The sequence below is a fragment of the Physeter macrocephalus genome, chromosome 4, assembly GCF_002837175.3.
Source record: "Physeter macrocephalus isolate SW-GA chromosome 4, ASM283717v5, whole genome shotgun sequence".
NCBI lineage: Eukaryota > Metazoa > Chordata > Mammalia > Artiodactyla > Physeteridae > Physeter > Physeter macrocephalus.
The window spans coordinates 25,595,317-25,616,137 of record NC_041217.1 but is presented as its reverse complement, the minus strand read 5'-3'; the positions used below and the strand labels follow the sequence as shown (position 1 = coordinate 25,616,137).

At 45.6% G+C, this 20,821-nt stretch overlaps 1 long non-coding RNA gene and 1 other non-coding gene across 2 annotated transcripts in view; both read left to right on the top strand.

The window, feature by feature from the left end:
• Positions 1–18,054, top strand: part of LOC114486120 (uncharacterized) — a 30,136-nt gene extending 12,082 nt beyond the window's left edge. The window contains exon 4 of the long non-coding RNA XR_003679370.2: positions 14,226–18,054. This is a non-coding gene — a long non-coding RNA (uncharacterized lncRNA). The remainder of the gene's footprint in view (positions 1–14,225) is intronic.
• LOC112066719 (U5 spliceosomal RNA) lies at positions 3,630–3,749 on the top strand. The gene has a single exon (XR_002892824.1). It is a non-coding gene; the product is annotated as a U5 spliceosomal RNA (small nuclear RNA).
• Positions 18,055–20,821: the final 2,767 nt, after the last annotated feature.

The window sequence follows — 20,821 nt, the reverse complement described above, 5'->3', positions numbered from 1 at the left end:
CCACTGAGATTCACCCCTTCATCCCTTCTTATGTCTCCATTAACAGACATAGTAATTCATTAGTAGAGTGTTTCATGGGTTACAAAATTCTTTCTAATACATCATCTCACTTAGTCCTCACAACAACTCTCTGCAGGCTATCTTTTTACAGATGAGAAAATAAAAAGGGACTCAATGACTGGTTTGAGGTTACACAGCCATCAAACCTCAGAGGTTGAATCTGAACACAGGTCTGGCTTCAGATGCAGTGCTCTCCCTCACCACCTCACCACAGTAGCCACACGGGTGACTGTGAAGCACAGTGAGGTGGGTGGAGCCTATCCTCCTGCCCCCACAGGATCTTGTCATTACCATTCGATTTCTACCTCTACTTCCACCCTAGGATGTGGTCTTGCACAGCCAAGAAAGGACTGGAGAGAGAGGACATGGGGGGACAGGAAGATAGGAGGGGGAAAGAGAAAGGTAACCAACTGATCCTCCAACTGCATGTCCCAGATTCTGGGACTCAAGGGTTCTCAGTCTGCCCTTTCCAGGACAGTGGCATATGGGATGCCTATGTCCACATCCAGTAACAGTGAACAAAGATATTCAATGAAACATGCAGAAGAAAATGCTGATTAGCCTACTTGAGATTCCAGTATAAGGAATGTTACATTGTCAATGAGTAAAATACCTCAATGCTTCTAGGAGAACTTGTTTAGTCCTCGTTCTGTTGAATACATATACTACACCTCCCACCCCCCACCCCTACACAGAGGCGTCTGTATGGTACTAAGGTAAAGAAATGAACAAATGGTGGTCTTCCTTTTTAGATTGGTCTTTATATCACATCCTAAAACTAAATATATGAAACCTAGTGACAAATCCCTGATCATCTTAGGATCTAGGATGCCTTTGTCATTGTAAGTCACAGAGCCTATAGATGTGAGTTCCTGTCAGCCAGCACCATGGACAGTCACCCACCTTTCTCCTGATTCCTGAGGTCAGATGCCCTAAAAATATAGTGGCAAATGAAAAGAAAGAGACAAGTCTTCTTTCTCTGTAGGAAGAATCATGCACTAGGAAAAGTAAGGCTCCTGTGTTCTTCTCTAGGGCGGTGGACACTGTTGGGGAATTGGGATTGTAATACGTGACACAGAGAAAGAAATGGTAGTCTCTCGTCCTCTGATGTGGAGGTACCAGGAATAGCCTGTCTGTCACATGCTTCTCTTCCTTCTGTTCCACTTTAATTCCTCTTTCTTTCTCCCAGCCTCCAAAGGGCCCTGAAAAAGTATCTCCAGTGTTATTTTCACACAGAAGCCTCAACACAAAGAGTTTAAAGCCTTCTGACTTATCATCCCATTCTGCCATCTAAGGGCACATCTAGAAACTCAAATTTCCACCTTTACAGAAAAGGCATCAAATGAGAGTCTCTGTCTGAACTCTGATGATGAGGCGTGTTCTGCGCATATATTCCTGCATGACAAACAACTCTAAAACCTAGTGACTTAGAACAACAGCATTTATTTTGCTCATAAGTCTGCAATTTGGGAAAGATATGGAGGGAAACTTTTGATCCACCCTCACAGGATGGGAGCTGGAATCCTCTGAAGGCTCACTTACTCACATCTCTGTTACTTGGGTGGGAAGACACAAAACTGGAGACTGAAAGAGCTGGGGTTCCTTGGGCATCTCTCTCTGTCTCTATGTGATATCTCCACATGGCCTTTCAGGGTAAGTGGATTTCTCACAGGTCGAATCAAAGTTCCCAAAGTGTAGACTGCCTTCTATAACCTAACCTCAGAAGTTATTCAGTGTCACTTCTATTATGTTATACTCATCCAGGGTGTCACAGGATCCACCCAGGTTTGAAGGGAGAGGAGATAGACTTCACTTCTTGATGGGGGACTGACAGGTCCTGGAATAGCATGTAGGATGAGAAATATAGCTGCGGCCATTTTTGGAAGGTTTAATCTGCCACACGGAGTAAGTCAATGGAGGGAACATCAGTCTGAAGGTTACTAGTTTCTGAAATTCAGACACTGGGCTAATAAATTTTCTACTGCCTTTCAAGCATTATAAGTTGTAAGGGAATAAAGCAATAAAACCAAGTACAGGCCAAGCCAGTTGTAAAAAGCATCCATTCCCTTCATATCCTTCTTGCCTCTTCAAACCACTGGTGATAGGCATTGAAGCAGGCACCACCATCACTGTCAGTCAGAAAGCCAAGGCAAGCTGGGATTTTTACATCAAAGGCAAGAAGGTTGACAGTGATCCCAGGATTGATGGCAGGGTGAGGAGAACAAGACTAAATATTGCTCTTGCAACTAGAATAACCAGCAAGTGTATTTCTCATTTCTGCTGAAGGAAGGGTTTTACTCTGAGGAATCAGGGGCTTCCAGGACACAAATATAAGGAATTCATTAGCACGTGGAATGAATGAAGACATAAAACAGTGTAGGACCCAATCCTACTAGAAGGAAGGTAACGTATTAATAAAGGTAACATATTAATAAATAAAGCTTCATGCTGTAGGGCACAGTAAAAAAAACACAAGTCTCTTTCCATGAAGAAGGAGAATGAAAAAAACATCAAAATATGTGAGGGCTCTAAAAAGAGAAAATGAGATCTCACTCTCAATACACCCATCCAGTTATGTAAAAAAATCAACTTTTCACATAATAAAATAAAGATTAATAAGGTAGCAAATATAATATACCTTTAAGGTAGCAATAATATAATATTAATGCTTATTAATAGTGATAAAAATAAGAGAAAAATAAAACTCAAGAAACAACATAACAAACCACCTATTGAAATGACTAAGATATTTGGACAATATGCATTCTAATTCTGATTCATCTTAAATATTATTATTCAATTAAACTCTTCAAACTGAAGAACGAACACCTAGAGGTTATTAAAGGCCTACTAAGTGCCACCACTAAGCTAGAATACCTTCAAGTTTATTACAGATTAGTGAAAGTGATAAATATAAAACCTTTTCAATATAATAGATTGTGTTTTATGATTGAGGTCTACCTTGGGAGCACAGTGAAAGATCACTTGGACTGGCCTGGGGAAGCCGATTCTTAAAAAAGGAGTACAAATTAAGCAGGTGAAGAAGTGAGGGAAGGAAGAGAAATTCATGCAGAAGGAATAACAGAAATGTTTGGAAGCATAATATATTTGGTAATTTTAGAACACAAACTTCAAAACAGGGAACATGAGGCTTGAGAGGTAGGCAGGGGCCAGGTTATGAAGAGTTTTACAAACTAGAAAGGAGCTGACGTTGTCTGCAGGTGATAGGAAAGCACTGAGAGCTTTAAAGAATGCAGTGCTGTGTTTGATCGCTCTGTGGAGGATGGTCCAGAGAGAATGGAGGTGAGACCAATTAGGAAGCCAGTGCTGCACTCCAGGTGGGCATTGAAAAGGGCCCACATTAAAGCAGTAAGAGTGGAGATGTCCAGGAGAAGGACAAATATGAGAAATATTTAGATTCAAAACTCATCAAAGTTGGTGATTTGGGGTAGGATGAAATAAGGGATGACCACTAGGATACTAGTATAGGCAAGTGGGAAAAGCAGTGGCACCAATTGGGGCAGTAAACAAAGTGAAGGAGAAGCAATTAAAAAAGGGAGAGGAATCTGTACTAGTGCTTCTCCTCATAATCGAATGAATCTTTTATCTTTTACTAAAGATTCACATGGGGAGGAATGAGCATGACAGTTGCCTCAATTCTTTGAAGGCTTGTGGGAATAAACAAGGCTGATATTTCTGTGATAAAAATAGATCTAATGACGAATCTTCCTGCTAGGCCAGTTTGTGAGACTCGGTGCTCTCAATCCAGGAGTTTCGGGTTTGATTCCTTGGTAGTAGTATGGTCCCACGTGTATCCAACAACTGGGAGTTTACATGTCACAAATAAGGAATTCTCCTGTCGTAACTAAGGAGCCTGCGTGTTGCAACCAAGACCCGGTTTAACTGCATAAATAAATATTTTTTAAAAAAAGGTTGCGGGGGAGAAGATATGCTGAGTTTTGTTTAGGGCATTTTGAAGCTGGGTTGACAGTGGGTGGATCCATCTGGTAGTCCACCATCTTGATAGTCCTTTACAGCCTTATAGCCCCCTGGAAAGAAGCTAGACCAGCCTTGAACTTGAAGATCCCTCACGATATTTTGAGGAGCTGAGATTGGAGACTCTGAACTTACAGGTCTTTTCCACTCATACCATTTAAAAACTTTATCTTGAAAAGGAATCTTGGACAGAGAGGATATTCTGTGATATACTGGTTGGGGGTTCCTCAGGTTGAGGAGTCTAGTGGTCCATGTAGAAAGTACCTTCATTAGCAATTGTATATTTCACCCCTTTACCTATTCCTTCTTTTACTCAACAAATACTATCTGAAATTACTCTGCTAGGGGCTGAGAATACAAAGATGAACAAGATTTAGAGAACATACTTAAGAGATTCATAGTTAAATATTAAGAGATTATTTTGACTTCTGTAGCTGGCAATGTAAAACTCTGGTTCAATTTGAAATGCTCTGGTGTTTTTCTTTTTTTTCTTTCTTTTTCAGTTAGAGTAAAGGATAGCTTAGTGTAAAACAAAAGAAACAAGTTTTGTATCCAGCCTTATCTAAGCTATTCAAGATGTATGACCTTAGTGAGTTCGTTAGCCTACCCAAGTTTGAAAATGGCAAACTAGATATTTCATACCAATTTTCCTGTTGATGATAACCAGAAAAGCTTAAAAAAAAATTTTAAAAAGTGAGCACTAACAAGAGCATGAAGAATTACCAGGCCAGTATAGAGGCCCAGAGCAGTAAACTGGTAGATAGGACTGCTTTAGCTTGAGAGTATTTGGTAAATCCTGAGGGGTTGGAGAGAAGCTAAGCGGCTGAACTAAGGGAATGGATTGCAGTCCAGGGGTGAAAAGGGTCAATGGTGAATCCTCTTACTTTGAGTTGAGATGCTGAAGAAGTAAGGAAGAATTAGAATTAGACAAACCCTCCCAGGTGTTTCAGATTAGACCCATCCCAAATGCCTGGCAGAAGCAAATGTAAATCCTCTTTCAAGGAAGAACACGTTTCTACAAACAGTTTTGCACATACAATTAGCTGAACATCTTTGTTTTGTGTGCTCTTTGGTAGGTGAGTTGTAGCTCATGATAAAAAGGGCTTTATACACACACGTACCTACATATTTCATACAATATATATGTTAAGCACCTAGCCTCATGCCTGGCACATAATAGAGAACATGAGATTGCTTCCCGTCCCCCGTTCCTTCTTATTTTCTAGCAGAGAAAAGAGAAAAAGAGGAAAATGTGAATGTTCATAAACATCTCACTTCCCAAGTACAGGCACCATCATTCTCCCGTTCTCTTGCAACAATTTTCTTGCCATGGCAACTGCAATCAAAGGTTGAGCCTGTGAAGAAAAGGAGGGATGTGGGCACGGCAGCCTGAACTTGATTACCTCCTTGCATGAGGACATCCTCGCTGATCACTAAATTGCTGGAGTCCTAAGTTGAAAGTACCCATTAATGGATAATATGTTTGTTTGTTCTATATTTTCTTTTCCCTTCCAGAAAACCGAAGCAAAACCTTTGTTTAAAGGCTTACCTTTGCTGCAGGTTGCAGTTAATCCTATAATCACTGAATAAATGGTTATCAAGCCAGATATTCTTTGTGCGTCAGAGCAGCAAGAGGCCTGTAGTGGAAGCCTTGTCTGCAAGGAGATTGTGATGCGTTGGGGGGACTGGGGGGTGGGCGCAGCGGGCTGTGGGCTCCAGGGAATGGCTAGCTGCTCCTCTGTTCACCTGCTCCTGCTCTGGCAGCCCTCCCTCGGCCTGCACCCACTGGACTATGTGTCTGCCTCCACCCGCTCTCATGCCTCAGTTCGTTAGGCACAGCCATCTGACATGTTTGCAACTGGGGAAAAGGCTAATGACACTTGGGAACAACACTGAAAATCTATCAGATGAGAAATCGAAGACACCTGAAAATCAAAGTGGTGCCAAAGACCATTTATAAATAAATTATCCCTTACCTTCCTTCAAGCTATATCCCACCCTCCCATATCTGCCCTCTACCCCCAACCAATTCACCTGAAAAACACCAGTCTTGGAAAGAGATGAAAGAGTGAGATTTCCAGGCCTGAAGGTGAGCAACAAGTTCAAAGGGCCAAATACTGAAATCACAAAGAACCTGGGAGGCTTATTTTTAGCTGATGTTGAAATTCTTTCTTGTGACCTCAAAGAAAATTCTGCCTTTAGCATAGATTTGTTCTGCAAGGGGGATAAGACTGAAATTCCTTATGGACTGGGAAGGAGGTGGTGGATGGGGGAGAGGGTCAGGAGAGGACATCTGGACTTCACTTTCCTGGACCTGTGGAGTTAGGCGAGAGGCATTCTGCTGGTAGAAGTGAGAATCTCTGAAGACTAGGTTATTGATTAATTAGCTCAGCAAATAGTTATTGAGGACCTAGAGTATCCCTGTGCTGTGCTGGGTACGGGAGAGCACAGCCAGAGAGACTGTATCCCTCACTCCACGGAGTATAAGGACAGGAGAGTGATGTGGCTCAAAACCAGGTTCCAAGTGGGCTAGACACCTATAAATACATGGGCATCGCAGGGTGACCAGCCTTTAAAAAGAGAGGAAAATCAGCTGGAGAATTTGCAAGCCAGAATAACCACCAATTCCTCCATTTCAGGTCTGCAGAAGTCTGGCAGGAGGGCAGGGTGTGAAGAAGAGGGTGGCGTAGGAGGCTGTCATAGATGACTTGCAAGCACAAAGACCCCACCCGAACATGGTCAAGATGGGCCAGGGAAAAGGGGAACCCAGGGATATGGCTGGGGAGATTGGTCATCTACATAAATGTATAAATTATGTCAAGAACCAGAGAAATTAACTAAAGGCCAGAACAGTGCCATCTTGCAAAACAGCAGAAACTATCAGAGTAACACCGCAGATACTTGCATGAGTATCTTCTTCCAGGGAGCCCAGAACTAGAGGGAAGAGAAAACACAATTGACAGGTGGTAGACTGACCATGCAGAGGTCAGCTAAGAAGGGCACACACTGCCAGTCTGCTCATGAGTGGGAAGCTGAAGGTATGATGTCCCATCTGTCTGGAGCAGGTAAGAGATTCACTCAGGGATGAGGCTTGCCCGCTGGTCTGGTCATGCTATGATTTCCAGAATGAACTCGTACAGAGGCAGCAGAAAGATCTGAAAGGGGAGAACTTTCTAGTCTTGATTTTGCTTTGGATTCCTCTTCATGACCCTTGGCAAGCTTCCTTCCTTAACAATTTCCTCGTGGCAAAGCATCAAAAACACTCATTATAGCAATTCCAATCCATTACCTTTATCGTGCTCACTGACAAAATTAACTAATGTAACACCAACATCTCCTCTGTAATCCTCCCCTATGACATCATCTCTGATGTTTATACAGTGCTTCCAGCCAAATTAGAGCCGGAAGAATTGGACCTTAACATCCAGAGAGAGGAGGATGTGGTCATCTCTTTCCACAGGATGAAGTCATGGCCCTGCATAGTTGCTGTAGATGGCCCCGGGGCACACTGGGTAGGACCCAGCCAACTTGGAGAGCTGAGCCAAGCAAAACATCCCTCAGCTCTTATAGCCAGCAGGACCGCAATGCACAGATGTGCCCTAGTCATAGATTGCCTTGCAGTGGGATTTTACTCTTCAGATATATGTCTTTCTTCCACCACAGGATTGTAGGACAGTGGAGGACTGGGACTTGACATTGTTCTTTATTTCTCCCTCAGTATCCAGAACTAATGTTGTTCATTAAATTATTGTCGATAGAACGAATTCAAAGGACATCTGCCAAATGTTGATTGAATGGATTCTGTGTGACAGGCACTGAGCTACAATCAACAGATTTTTTTAAATGATGTTTTATTTATTTATTTATTTATTTTTAATTAATTAATTAATTAATTTGGCTGTGTTGGGTCTTAGTTGCGGCACGCAGGATCTTCTTTGTGACATGCGGGATCTTTCGATGTGGCATGTGGGCTCAGTAGTTGCAGCGCACGGGCTTAGTTGCCCCGCAGCATGTGGGATCTTAGTTCCCTGACCAGGGATTGAACCTGTGTCTCCTGCATTGGAAGGCAGATTCTTAACCACTGGACCACCAGGGAAGTCCCAGATGTTGTTTTTGTAAAGATCCAAGCAACTCTCTGGGTAGGTGCTTACAGTTACAAATTGTTTTCAATTGCTTTTCAAAAATAGTCTACCAGATCTGTATTTCTCCCTAGAATAGCAGCCTCCCAGAATTGAGAGGGGACGGCACCGTTCTCCGCCTTCACACAGGCCAGTTCCAGCCCAGGGTCCACAGTGGGGTCAGGCCAGTCCTTGTCCGAGTGAGCCGGGACCTGCTGCTGAGTGTGATAGGGCAGAAGCAAGTTACTGATGTAAGTTTTAAGGGCCACTAGGGCCCCCCCAATTCACTGCAAAGACAAAGAAGGGAACTCAGCTTAAGAGTTTTACTAGTTTATTGTGAGTTGAATTGTTTTCTGAGATTCTGGTGATGGGATTGAGGGGAGGTGGTGTGGTGTTTAGGGACTGGGTGGTAGGAGAACAGGTAGGGAGAGTCAAGCAAGGGGAACATTTCAGAGGGACACTGAAACCGTCAAATGTCATCTCAGGTGGCTGTAAACGTGAGCGCCGCACTTACATACTTTGTCCCTTTGATAAGGTGAATGGAACGGAAAACCTGAGTGCTGTTATCTTATCACTTCTATTCTTAGGAAACAAACCTAGAAATGCTCCCTGTTGGCCAGCCTGGTTCTTATTCCACACTCAGAGTGCAGACCGGTAGACACCTGGCAGACCCAAGCAGGCTCAATACAGAGGGAACAGTCTTCTGCATGCCCTTTCCAGGAAGCCACGACTTTGAGGACAAGGTACCATGTCCTCTGAACCTTTATTACTGGCCTGAAAGCTGAGGCCAGGCTCTTGCTATGCTGACCCACAGATTTCCTGGAAATCTCATCTCGTGACTAAAGAATGCTGGCAGAGAGGTTCTGTGGATACATCCCCTCTGACCTCCCACTCCTCCCTCCACCCATATCCCAGGGCCAAAGTGGCCCTGCAGCTGAGGGTCACAGGGACATTCAGTCTTGCCATGACCTTTCTCTTCCCACACTGATGACCTCCCGCTAGATCTCTCTGAGAATTCAGACCTGCCCTGAGCCCGAATGAATTGGGGCATTGGCACAAGGCTGTGTCTCCACGCCCCAAACGCAGGGAGACAAAGATCTGCGGTGCAGTGGCCGGAGCTCCCTGAATCAGACTGGCTTTGGAGTGAGCCTGCTGGGGCAGGCTGTAATGAGCTGCTCCATCAGCCCCAAACCCTGTGGGACCAGGGAAGCTTTCTTCCCGTAAGGCCAGGGAGAGATTAGAAACTTCTCCCTGCTGCCCCAGACGGTGACCGTCTCACTTATTCTCATACCACAATCTACCTGCTGCAAAGGGGGCCATACTTCTTCCAAGCCCTTTCCTGGGGCCACTTAGCCTGAAGCAAGACTATCAATTCAGTGATAGGACAACTCTGTTGAATTCCAGAGCTCAAGAGTCACAAAGTCCCAGAGTTGGAAGAGACTGGAGAGCTATCCACTTTACCCCTCGTAGATGTGAGTTACCACTGCAACACCAAGGCCAAATGGCCATCTGTTTTTTTCAATCTCCTAATTTAAAAAAATCCTATTTCTCCTTTCTCTGTGCTCTACAATCTCAGTGGCTATAGTCATTCCTCGTAAGATATGACATCAGACACAGGTATGTGGCCAGCCACCGTCCTGAGCATATGAAGAGGAACAGGATAGAGTGGCCAGGTGGGCATATACGTGCAAGGCCCTGAGCGCTCGGTGGTGCCCCGTGGCGAGCGCTACAGGAAGCAAGCATCTGCAGCAGCAGGAAGGGTCCTCAGGAGGCCTGCTGCCTGAGCTGGCTGCTTTGGACAATGAATGAGGTGTCCCAGATGGACAAATGGGAAAGGAGGGCATTCTAGTCAGAGGAACCAGCACTGATTCATTTATTTCCCCTTTCATTCATTTACCTCATATTTACTGAATACCTGCTTTGTGGCAAGATCTGCTCTAGGTAGGAAAATAAGAGTGAAAAAAGAAACATTGCCCTGAGGTAGCTTACAGTCTAGTTTGGGATATCGATAGGAAAAAAAGGCAACAATGACTAGTGAGTTAAGGCAAGAACACAGGGAAAAAAAAAAAATAGGTGCTTTAGGAGCCTGCAGGAGGGCATGAAATGAGAGAAAGCAGGAAGTGAGAACCAGTTTGGTAAGCTTAGGGGGATAGGCGGCCAGAGCATCAAGCCCACTGAAAGAATAGAGGGAATGCAGCTGCAGAGATAGGCTTAGAATGTGGAAAGTCTTAGGTTTTATTCTGTAGGTAATGGGAGAAAGAGCTCTGAAGACGTTCAATAAATGAGTGATGTGATCCTATGTGTGTTCAAGGGAAACCACCCTGGGAGTGGCGTGGAGAACCGGCAGGGAAGCTGCCGTGGTTTTCGTGGGTCCTGCTTTTCTTGTCTCTATGCACCCTGCTATGTCAATTTCCCTCTTTAAGCATGACGCCAGAATGGAACAAAATACTGTAGGTGTGGATTGACCAACAGAGATGCCATAAGGTAACTAATTATTGTAGATACCACCCTTCTAGGATGACAATAGGTTTTGGTAACATATCGCTATGTTGCTTCATGTGGAGCTTATTATCAACATTAAATTCTGGGGTTGCTTTCTCATTTACTATGGCCTAACACTGGTTCCTTATCTGATATTGAGGTATTCAATCCTTGCTACCAAAATGCAGGAATTCCCATTCATTCTTGTTACACGTTACTTTGTTAACTCTGCCCATTCATCTAGTCCAACAGAATTATTTGGGATCCTATGTGTTCTGTCAATATATTTCTATCTTTCCTAGCTTTGCAACGTCTGCACACTGGACCATCATTTCAATGATGTTTTCATTCGAGTCTGTGATAGAATTTTTGAACAGCCCAAGGAGAGAGAGGGTAGAACATGCCATTTATAAATTCAAGTAATAAAACTGTTTCACAAGCCCATGTTTTGCCATCATGTTCAAAAATACCAGAAGAGTCTTTTTTTCAAACACCATGTTGAAATCTGGGCAAACTATTGCGCTGTCCAGAGATACTTTCTAAATAAAAGAATGTGCGTCATCTGGCAAAACCTGTTCTTGGTGGACGGATCTTGAATTCTAGTTATCACCACTTTCTTTCCAAGGGTCCGCTGACAATCCTTTTAACCAGCTGTTCCAATGGTCATTTTTCAGTCTTCATCTTACTTGACCGCTTGGCAGTGGTTGACACAGTCATTCCCTCCCTCCTGAAAACCTTGTTTTCACTGGCCTTCAAGATACTACCTAGTTGTGCTCCAACCTCACTGGCTGCTCCTTTTGTGTCTCCCTGCGCTGCTTCCCCCTCCTCTTTTCAACATTCAACATTCAACATTGAGATGTGCTCCAGCTCAGTCCTTAGGACTTCCTCTCTTTTCTAGGTTTTAGTCTCTTGTTTTTTGGGGTTTTTTAAAATAAATTTATTTATTTACTTTTGGCTGCGTTGGGTCTTTGTTGCTATGCGTGGGTTTTTCTCTAGTTGCGGTGAGCGGGGGCTACTCTTCGTTGTGGTGCGCGGGCTTCTCATTGCAGTGGCTTCTCTTGCTGCAGAGCACAGGCTGTAGGCGTGCAGGCTTCAGTAGTTGTGGCATGCGGGCTCAGTCGTTGTGGTTCGCGGGCTCCAGACGCGCAGGCTTAGTAGTTGTGGCGCACAGGCTTAGTTGCTCTGCGGCATGTGGGATCTTCCTGGACCAGGGTTTAAACCCATCTCCCCTGCATTGGCAGGCAGATTCTTAACCACTGCGCCACCAGGGAGAGGTACATCCATTGGCATGGATGTACCTCTCCAACCTTGGCCTCCTCCCTCATCTCCAGACTCAGGAATCCGACTAGCTGCCACATGTCTCTTCTGGGATGCCAAGTAAGCATCTCAACTGTAACCTATCCAAGAAGAAGCCCCTCGTCTCCTCCTGCCCCCTAAGCCAGGTCCTCCTGTGTCGTCCCATTTCAGTTAATGCCCCTCCATCATTCCAGCTGATCAGGCCCAGATCCTTGACATTAACCTCTCTTTTTCTCTCATCCTCATTCAATCTATTAACAAAATCTGGTTTTTTCTGTCTAGAATTTGACTACTTCTTAGACCACATCTCAGCATCTCCTTTGGCTACCAGCCTGATTCAAGCCATCATCACTGCACAGTTTATTACAAGAACCTCGTAACAGGCCTCCCTGCTTCCACCGAAGCCTCCATTCAGTCTGTTACACCATAGAGTGAACTTTAAAAATGTAAATCAGAGCATATCAGTCCCCAGGTCAATGACTGTCATCTCTCTAAGGACCATCCGTGGTCCTCACAAGGGCCTGCAAAACCCTTTCCGGTCTGGCCTCCTGTTGAATCTCTGACCTCATCCTCTACCATTCTCCCCACAAGTCCCTCCACTGCAGCCACACAGGACACCCTCCTGGGCTCTTTGCACTTGCTGTTCCATCTCCAGAGGGTGACACATCTTCAGGTTTTACTAAAAGGTCTTCTTGTGTCCAAGACCTTGCCTGATTCTCCTCTTTAATATTGAAACCCTCTTCCTCTAACACCCTGTATCTTCTTGCCCCACTTTGTTTCTCTCCACACCACATATCAACATGTTGTATATTTACTTATTTTTTAAAATTATATGTCTCTCCTACTAGACCTACTACACTGAAGAGGGCATGGATTTCTGTTTATTTTGTTCACTGCTATATTTCCAGGGCCCCACACATAGTAGGTATGTAATAATAATTATTGAATAACAGTACAGTCAGAAATTTTGCCTGGCACCGATAGCATTGAGAAAATTCATTTCTTTTATTTTCAAAATTGGAATGTATTTGTTTATCTCTGTCTTCTAAACTTTTCTCTGATTACCATGATGTTTCCTAGCCGATGTTTCATGTCAGATCAGCCATATACTGTAGTAATAGCAGCAGCAGCTAACGGGTTTTTGAGCACTGAATAGGTGCCAGGCTGAGTGCTAAGAATAAACAGAATCTTATCCTTTCATCCTTCAACAATCCTATGAGGTAGGTATTATTGTTTTATCCATTTAACAGGTGGAAAAACTAAGACAGATTGATTAGGTAACTTCCCCAAGGTCATACAGCTAGCAAGTGACAGAGCCAAGATTCAAACCCAGGCAGTCTAGTTCCAGGGTGTGTGCTCTTAACTATTCTTCTGAAGCTACGGCAATCCCTTCTTGAAATTTTTTCAGAATTTTGAAATGTAATATACTCAGGCCAGGATATGTCAGTTAACCTGAGGAGTAAGGTTCACTCTTGCACACTCTTCATTCTTTGAGGATGTCAGTGTCTTCTGCTCTTTCTGGTCTAGAAATCATTCACTTCAACAAACAAGCTGGAAGCAAAATAGATGGGTAAGAATGTTTTTGTGTCCCTCAGTAACACCCGATCACCCACCAACCACTAGGGACAGAGCTAAGTCTCCTGTATTTGTCTGCTCAAACAATGCTTTAAAAAGCTTTAAAAACCTGTGTTAACATTTTTCAGATAGCTTGCATTCTTGACATGACTCTTACAGCGCCATACCAGTCTTTTGTAGTTTATGTTGTTATTGGTCAACAGCCACTTTTGTTTTATACATGTTCCTTCTTAACACGGAGCTCATCTGAGAGTTTCCTGGGTAGCCACTTCTGCCTTTTTATTTACCGCCCCATGTTTTTTAAGATGGCCCTTTTATTTTATTTATTTTTATTTATTTACTTTTTTTCTAGGTAGATATTCAAGAAGTATTTATTTATGTGTCTATTTACAGGCACCGTGCTTGGAGCTGACAATACAGTGATAGGCAAAATTGATGTGGTCCCTGCCTTCTGGGAGTTTACAGTCTGGTTAGGAGGCCAACATGAAATAAACAAACATAGAAATAAATATATAGAAGGGAGCTTATTTTCTTGCATCTAATCTCTCTGGAAGAAAGGATTGTAATACTGCTTGTAAATTCCAGAGGAGGAAACTTTACTTTGAATCTCATATGTTAGCATCACACGGTTTGAATAAATGGATAATATAGTAAAGGATTTTAAACACATGTTCTTTCTTATTTTATTCTTTCTGACAGAGTTTTGAAAAGAATCTTGCTCCAGAAGAATGTTTTTCCCCCTTGGATCTTTTTTAACAAACTCCAAGAACAGAATGAAGAACTTGGGCTGATTATTGACTTAACATATACTCGCCGCTATTATAAGCCAGAGGTAAATGGAACCCGTAATTGAAAATGACCTTCTTTCTGATACTGTAATGCTTCATAGTAATTCAGTACTTATCATCTTATGGTATGGTGAATCCTGGCCTTCTTTCATGGGTTCAAAAAGGGAAGCTAGTGGTTTCCTTAAATACACATTTCTAATTGCTGTTTCCAAATGAGATTAAAGATACGAATTGAACTATAGTATTTGGCAGTAGGCTCTAGATATGCTTAAGAAATTCTATAAGCTTCCATGTTCTATATTTTGAAAATGAAGTAAACTTTTAGTAAGAATAGGAGTAGCCTAAAAGGAAAGAAAGGTATGTCCATTATGTCTTTTTTTGTTTTTTTTTAACATCTTTATTGGAGTATACTTGCTTCACAATGGTGTGTTAGTTTCTGCTTTACAACAAAGTGAATCAGTTATACGTATACATATGTTCCCATATCTCTTCCCTCTTGTGATGTGGCCCTTTTAGATCCCTCCCTCTCTCCTTCCATCTCAGGAGTACCTGAGATCTCAATGGTAGACTCTCATTCTAGAATTCCCATTCTGATTCCACCAGTCATGTTCTCTGTCCACAGTGTGGAGTTGGTGCTGGGAGGGGCTCTCCAGCATGAACTACATTTCTCAGCCCCGCTTCATACAGGGAAGCCAGTGGTTGAGTTCTGGCCAATGTCATAAAGGCAGACATGATAAATATCGCTTGCAGGGCTGATCCAAAAAGGCCTCCTCCCTGGCTCTCCACGGCCCTCTTCCCCATCTGCAGCTGGATGTCTCCAACCCAGCTCACTTCAGAAGCCACATGTTAAATGGGCAGTGTCTCTGTCAGCCTGGGTGCCTGAGTGAGCCCTTTCCCCATCAGATTTTGTGGGAGTACAAAATAAACTTGTATCATGTTAAGCCACTGAGATTTGAGAATTTGTATATTACAATAGCTAGGATCATCTTAACTAAAACAAATCATATCTGTGATTCTCCATGAGTCTATTGAAATCTTCTCCCTACACGCTGGAAAAGTGCATTGAGCCTGAGGCATGGGTTTCTCTCCTCAGCCACCACAAGCTTCACAGGGACATGGGTACATTCCCCCCATAACCTCATTGCTGCCTGTTTCACAAGCAATTCTCCTCCATCTCAGTGAGGTCCACACCACAGTTTCCCTCGTCATGTTCCCCATCCTACCTTCTGGGAAAGAAAACTGTCCAAAGAAATGAAAGGTGGAGGCAGCTCTCTAAGCAGTTGGTTTGGGTAAGGGGCCACCTGGATCCTATTAAAAGAAAGAGGAGAATAAGAAGAACGTGAGGATTCAGAGAGGAGCCAGCGTTTGGTTCTTCCTGTTAGGAAGCCTGGAATAAGCTCCAGGCCGTGTAAGGAACTTCGCGCTGGGCCCTCAGGGCCAGGCCAAGGCCAAGAAGCAGGCATTTGTCCGTCCTACGTGCAAGGCTGCAAGAAGCTGCTGGCAACCCCGACCCCCAAGGGGCTTAATGTGCTCTTCGTGCAGGCTTTATGCTGCAGCAACAGCCGGAGCATCCCCAGGACAGGTGAGTGAGTGAGCGCAGAGCTGGCGGTAGTGAGAACGTGAAACCAGGCTTCACTCCTTAGCCAGAGAAACACATGAATTCCTAGAAGGCCCAGTCCAGGTGCTCTGGTACCTCTTGGGCATAAGAAGGCTCCCAGGGGGAGCTTCAGAGAGCTCAGCTCAGCAAGAGGTGCAGCCTGGGACCCTGAGTTTAGAGCACCTATTGGCTGTTTAGCTTCAGTTGTTTGTATTTTGTTTTCTACATAAAAGGGGAGTAAGGCAACCAATTTGCCCTGTTTGGAAGTAATATGAAGTATCGAAAGTAACTGTTATTAACAACAATAATAGACACGGAACATTTACTAAGTGCTAACCACTGTTCTACATACTTTACACAAATCAACTCAGTTCATCTTAAAACAAACGCTATGAGGTGGTGCTACTATAATCCCACTTTGTAGATGAGGGAACTGAGGTCCAGAGAGGGGACATATCTTTTCTGATGTCACATGGGTAGTCATGACAGTGCATGGGATTTAAACCCAGGCAATCTGGCTCCTGAGTTCATGTTCTTGACCACCATGGGAGACCTCCAGGGAACACTGCAGTCAGTTTCCACGGGAGGAGGAGGAGGGCACGTGGAGGAAAGGGTCCATGCCAAGGCTCCGACTGTACCTTGCCCCGCCTCTTCCTGTCTTGTCTCCCTGCTGAGGGACTTAGAGAGGGCAAATGGCACCATTCCAGGTTCAAACAAGAAGGAGGCAGCTTTTGTGTGGTAGCAAAACACTGAGTTAGGAATCGGAAGACCTCTTAGCTCTGTGATCTTAGGCAAGTGGCAGAAGCAATCAGTTTCAATTTCTGGATTCATAAAAAGAAAATATGCCCCGTGTAGGGTTGTTATGAGGCCTAACGTGAAGAGGCCTATTACCATTCCCAGCATTTAGTGGCACTTAAATGAGTTAGCTGAGTGCAAATCCAGGATTGAATTCCAGGGAGATGAGATACTGTGGGACAGGCAGGGGGCTTTGAGCAGGAAACGCTCTACTGCACTAATGTCACTTGGAGGGCTGATGTCCACAGAAGTCATTGCATTTGGGCTACTACATGTTCCAGTCTTCGAGAACAAAAATCTTATTATCCCTAAGCAGACTGGAGCACAGGGGCATAGCAGATGGCCAGGGGGATACATCGCCCCAGGCAGAGCAGACTCTTGCCTACTCGACTGCCCGGAAAGCTGCTCTTCCCCCCACTAACTCTGAGCACTCCCCCGTCAAACCAACATGGAAACTGACAAGGTTTGGTTTGGTTTTGCTTATGTTCAAATGATAGAAAGTCTTTTTTAGCATTCAACATGCCTTCTGATGCTTCCTTTCCTTTCTCTCTTGGACCGTCTATCAGGAATGAAGCTTGTTTTTTTAAATAAATAAATAAATAATTTATTTATTTATGGCTGCGTTGGGTCTTCGTTGCTGGGCGCAGGCTTTCTCTAGTTGCTGCGAGCGGGGCTACTCTTCGTTGCGGTGCAAGGACTTCTCATTGTGATGGCTTCTCTTGTTGTGGAGCATGGGCTCTAGGCGCGCAGGCTTCAGTAGCTGTGGCTTGCAGGCTCTAGAATACAGGCTCAGTAGTTGTGGCGCATGGGCTTAGTTGCTCCACGGCATGTGGGACCTTCCCGGACCAGGGCTCGAACCCATGTCCCCTGCATTGGCAGGCAGATTCTTAACCACTGCGCCACCAGGGAAGCCCCAAGCTTTTTTTTTTTTTTTCTGGTTGCACCGCGCCGCATGCAGGATCTTAGTTCCCCAACCAGGGATCGAACCCGTGCCCCCTGCAATGGTAGCACAAAGTCTTAACCACTGGACCACCAGGGAAGTCCCTGGTTTGGTTTGGTTTTGGTCTTGGTAATTATTGTTACTTCTGCTGCTTGCTACTGGGATAATGGACTGGACAATGGGCTTCTTGCCTAGACAGACAAGATGGGGATCCAGCTGGGCTTTTGGCCTCCACCTGGGGTGTTCATGCATTCCATGTTCCCACATCATTTGGGATCTGACCCTATGGGTGATTTTGTCCCTACTCAGGCCACCATCTTTCTCGTGGGCTATTACAGTTCTCAGGGTCCCCACTCTCTTGATACGATTCATGCTCAGCAGGCCCATGTTCTACTCCCCGAGCCTAGAAGGCCCATTCATTAGCTGTGTCTGCACCACAGGTGCTGTGTGTGTAGCAGAGAGCACAGGGCTTAGAGCAGGTGTGAGTGTGTGTGACCATTGTCTGAGGTTTCAGGCATGTCACCCAGAGCTCATTTAAGCAAATACTCAGGACTAGTTAGAGCAGGAAACCATGAGTGTCTGCTATGGCTGGCCTGGGAGATTTTCTTTTACTTACACGAGTCCATTCCGGAGTCAGAGGTGGTCCCTGCTTCTTCAGCGGGTTTCAGGATACCAAGTGTAAGATGCAGTTTCAGAATCCAGCATCTGCAGAGCCAGTAGGCTTCTCTGAGGGGATCTGGGCTCCTGGCAGGAGGGGAGGAGATGTATTTTTCTGGCACGTGCGCCAGGTCCTTCAATGACCAAAAGGCCTTGGTAGCGTGATGGGCTTGATACTCCGTCCTCTGCAGCTTGTGAAGGAAAGTGAGGGAGAGGAGGGGAGGATACAACATTCTGGGCAGATTGGGTCAAATATGAAGAGGCAGCTCATTTTGCTTCTGAGAATTTCTCAAGCCTCTATCAAATAGAACGTGTTCTCTTTCCTCTACCCATCAGAGCATCTTACAAATACTGTCTCTTTATGCTAGGGGTTTGCCAGGCCTGCAGGGGCCCAGGGAGCCACAGCAGGCTGTGGGGCAGATGTTGGGGGAGGGGGGAGGAAGAGGACCCATCACTGGGGCTCCTGTCCCAGGATGTGCAGGGAAGGGGTGGGTCAATATGCTGCTCAAACAGCCGCCTTACAGCCACGATGGGCGTCTAGGGCACCCGGGCACAGATGCAGGCGAGAACACGCTTCATCTAATGGGCATTTGCTAGGTGCCTGGGATGACCAGGCTCTGTGCTAGAGTTCAGAACTAAATGAGACCCGGACGTGCTGCCCAGGAGGAATGGTCAAGGGAAGGAGGCAGCACAGATGTGCAGACAGAACCAGGCTGGTTTACTCACCCGAGGATGGCCCTGTTCTTACAAGGTTAGCAACTCAGAGGATGCAACCTCCTGCTGCAGCATCCCTCCCCTCACTTTCAGAGGAGCACCCAAATCAGCACCCCAAGTTCAGCAGCTGCTCTGTCCTCAGAGCCACTGGGGCTACATGGAACCTAAGTGTTCATTCATTACCTCGAAAGATGTCCACTGAGTGCCCACGAGAGGCAAGCATTGCACTCGCTGTCAGAGACAGGGAACCCAGGGCTTCCCAGTGGGGAGGACAGACCCATAGACAAATCACATGTCTGAAAATGAAGAACCAAATCAGAGCTATGGATGCAGAGAAGGGAGAGTGTGTTTGGGGTGAGCCAGGAGGGAACAGCTGCAGCTTGTTTTCCGATAAGCGCTGGTCAGAGAAATGGGCTCAACACTCATCTTCCATAAATTTCACCCAGCATCAATTTGATCTCATTACCTCTGCCCTTCCTGGTTCTGACCCCATGAAAGGGCATAGGAAGATGCTGACATCAGAAATGGCAAGTCAGGATGCCCCAGGCTGGGTTCCGGGATGCTTAGGCTTCCCTGTCCCAGCATCTCCGTGCAGCCTCTTCCTGCTGCCCCAGGGACAGGCCTGACTTCTGTGGACTGCAAGTAATGCTCCAGCTTTACTCTGCCCTGGGCGGGGACCTCCCCCTAGGGCAACAGAAGTGATTGTTTTCCTCTTGTGGTTGCCCTCCTTTTTACCTGAGTGACTCACGGGAGACGGCAGGCCAGCCTGAAGCAGAGGAGGAGGGGTGTGGCCCAGGTCCAGCCTGGGGCTCAAAGCTGGGGTGGCCACAGATGGCCAGATCTACAGGATGCCACAAGGGAGAAGCCTGCTCCCGCATGGACATAACTTGTCTGTTTTTCTGAGCTCAGCAATGTGGCCTGATAAAGGATACAGTGAGGCCCTCAAGGAGGAAGAAAGGAAGGCAGGGAGATGTACACTTTTTGGCCAGAGCTCCATCAGATAGTAGAGAAAGAGCGCGTTCTCCTAAGGGAACGCGAGGCACGCTCTGTCCTTGTCCTCTGTTTTCCCAGACAACAGGGGTGAGGCTGGGCGAGCCATGGAGGGGGAGGGTGGGGTACTGACCATGTCATGGGCCTGCAGCTCCCCACCTGGACCACAGCATCCACACCCACTCTCAGGGACCCATGGGGTGGCCATCAGGGGGACTCCCTGGTGGAACCTTTCTTTGTCTTAGACAAACTCAGAAGGGAGGATGGTGAGCATGGGTGATGTATTCTGGGAGGAGCGAAAAAGCTGGTGAACAAGGTTTTACCCATCCTGTGGGCCCCCTTCCTCCATCCTGCCTGCTGTCCCCTCCAAACACCCTGACCCTCGTTAAGCAAAGACCCCAAACTTCTCACTGAAGAGGGGAAGCACGCAAAGTCTCACACGCATACCTCCGGGTCAGGGGAGAAGGTGGAGGAGATGCTTGAGGGCACAGAAGTCCCCAAAGATGTGTTCCCCAAAGACGTGCATTCCACCTCTCAGGCTGTTCCCTCTTTGATTTTAGGATGTGGCTTTGCTGGGCCAGTGTCAAGCATGGCCACACCATAAGCCCAAGGACTGGGTTTGGGGGTGCCGTGCCCACTCTGACAGCATATCTGCCTCCAGCCCTCTCTCTGGTTTTGTGTTTGATGTTCCTTTCTAAGTGTGAGCTGGGTCCAGGGAGGAAGCCAGGGCGTGGCTCTCCATGCACTCCTCAATCCTGGGTAGTTCCACACATTCCAGAAAGTTGTACTGGGGATTGACCAGGAGCATCTACAG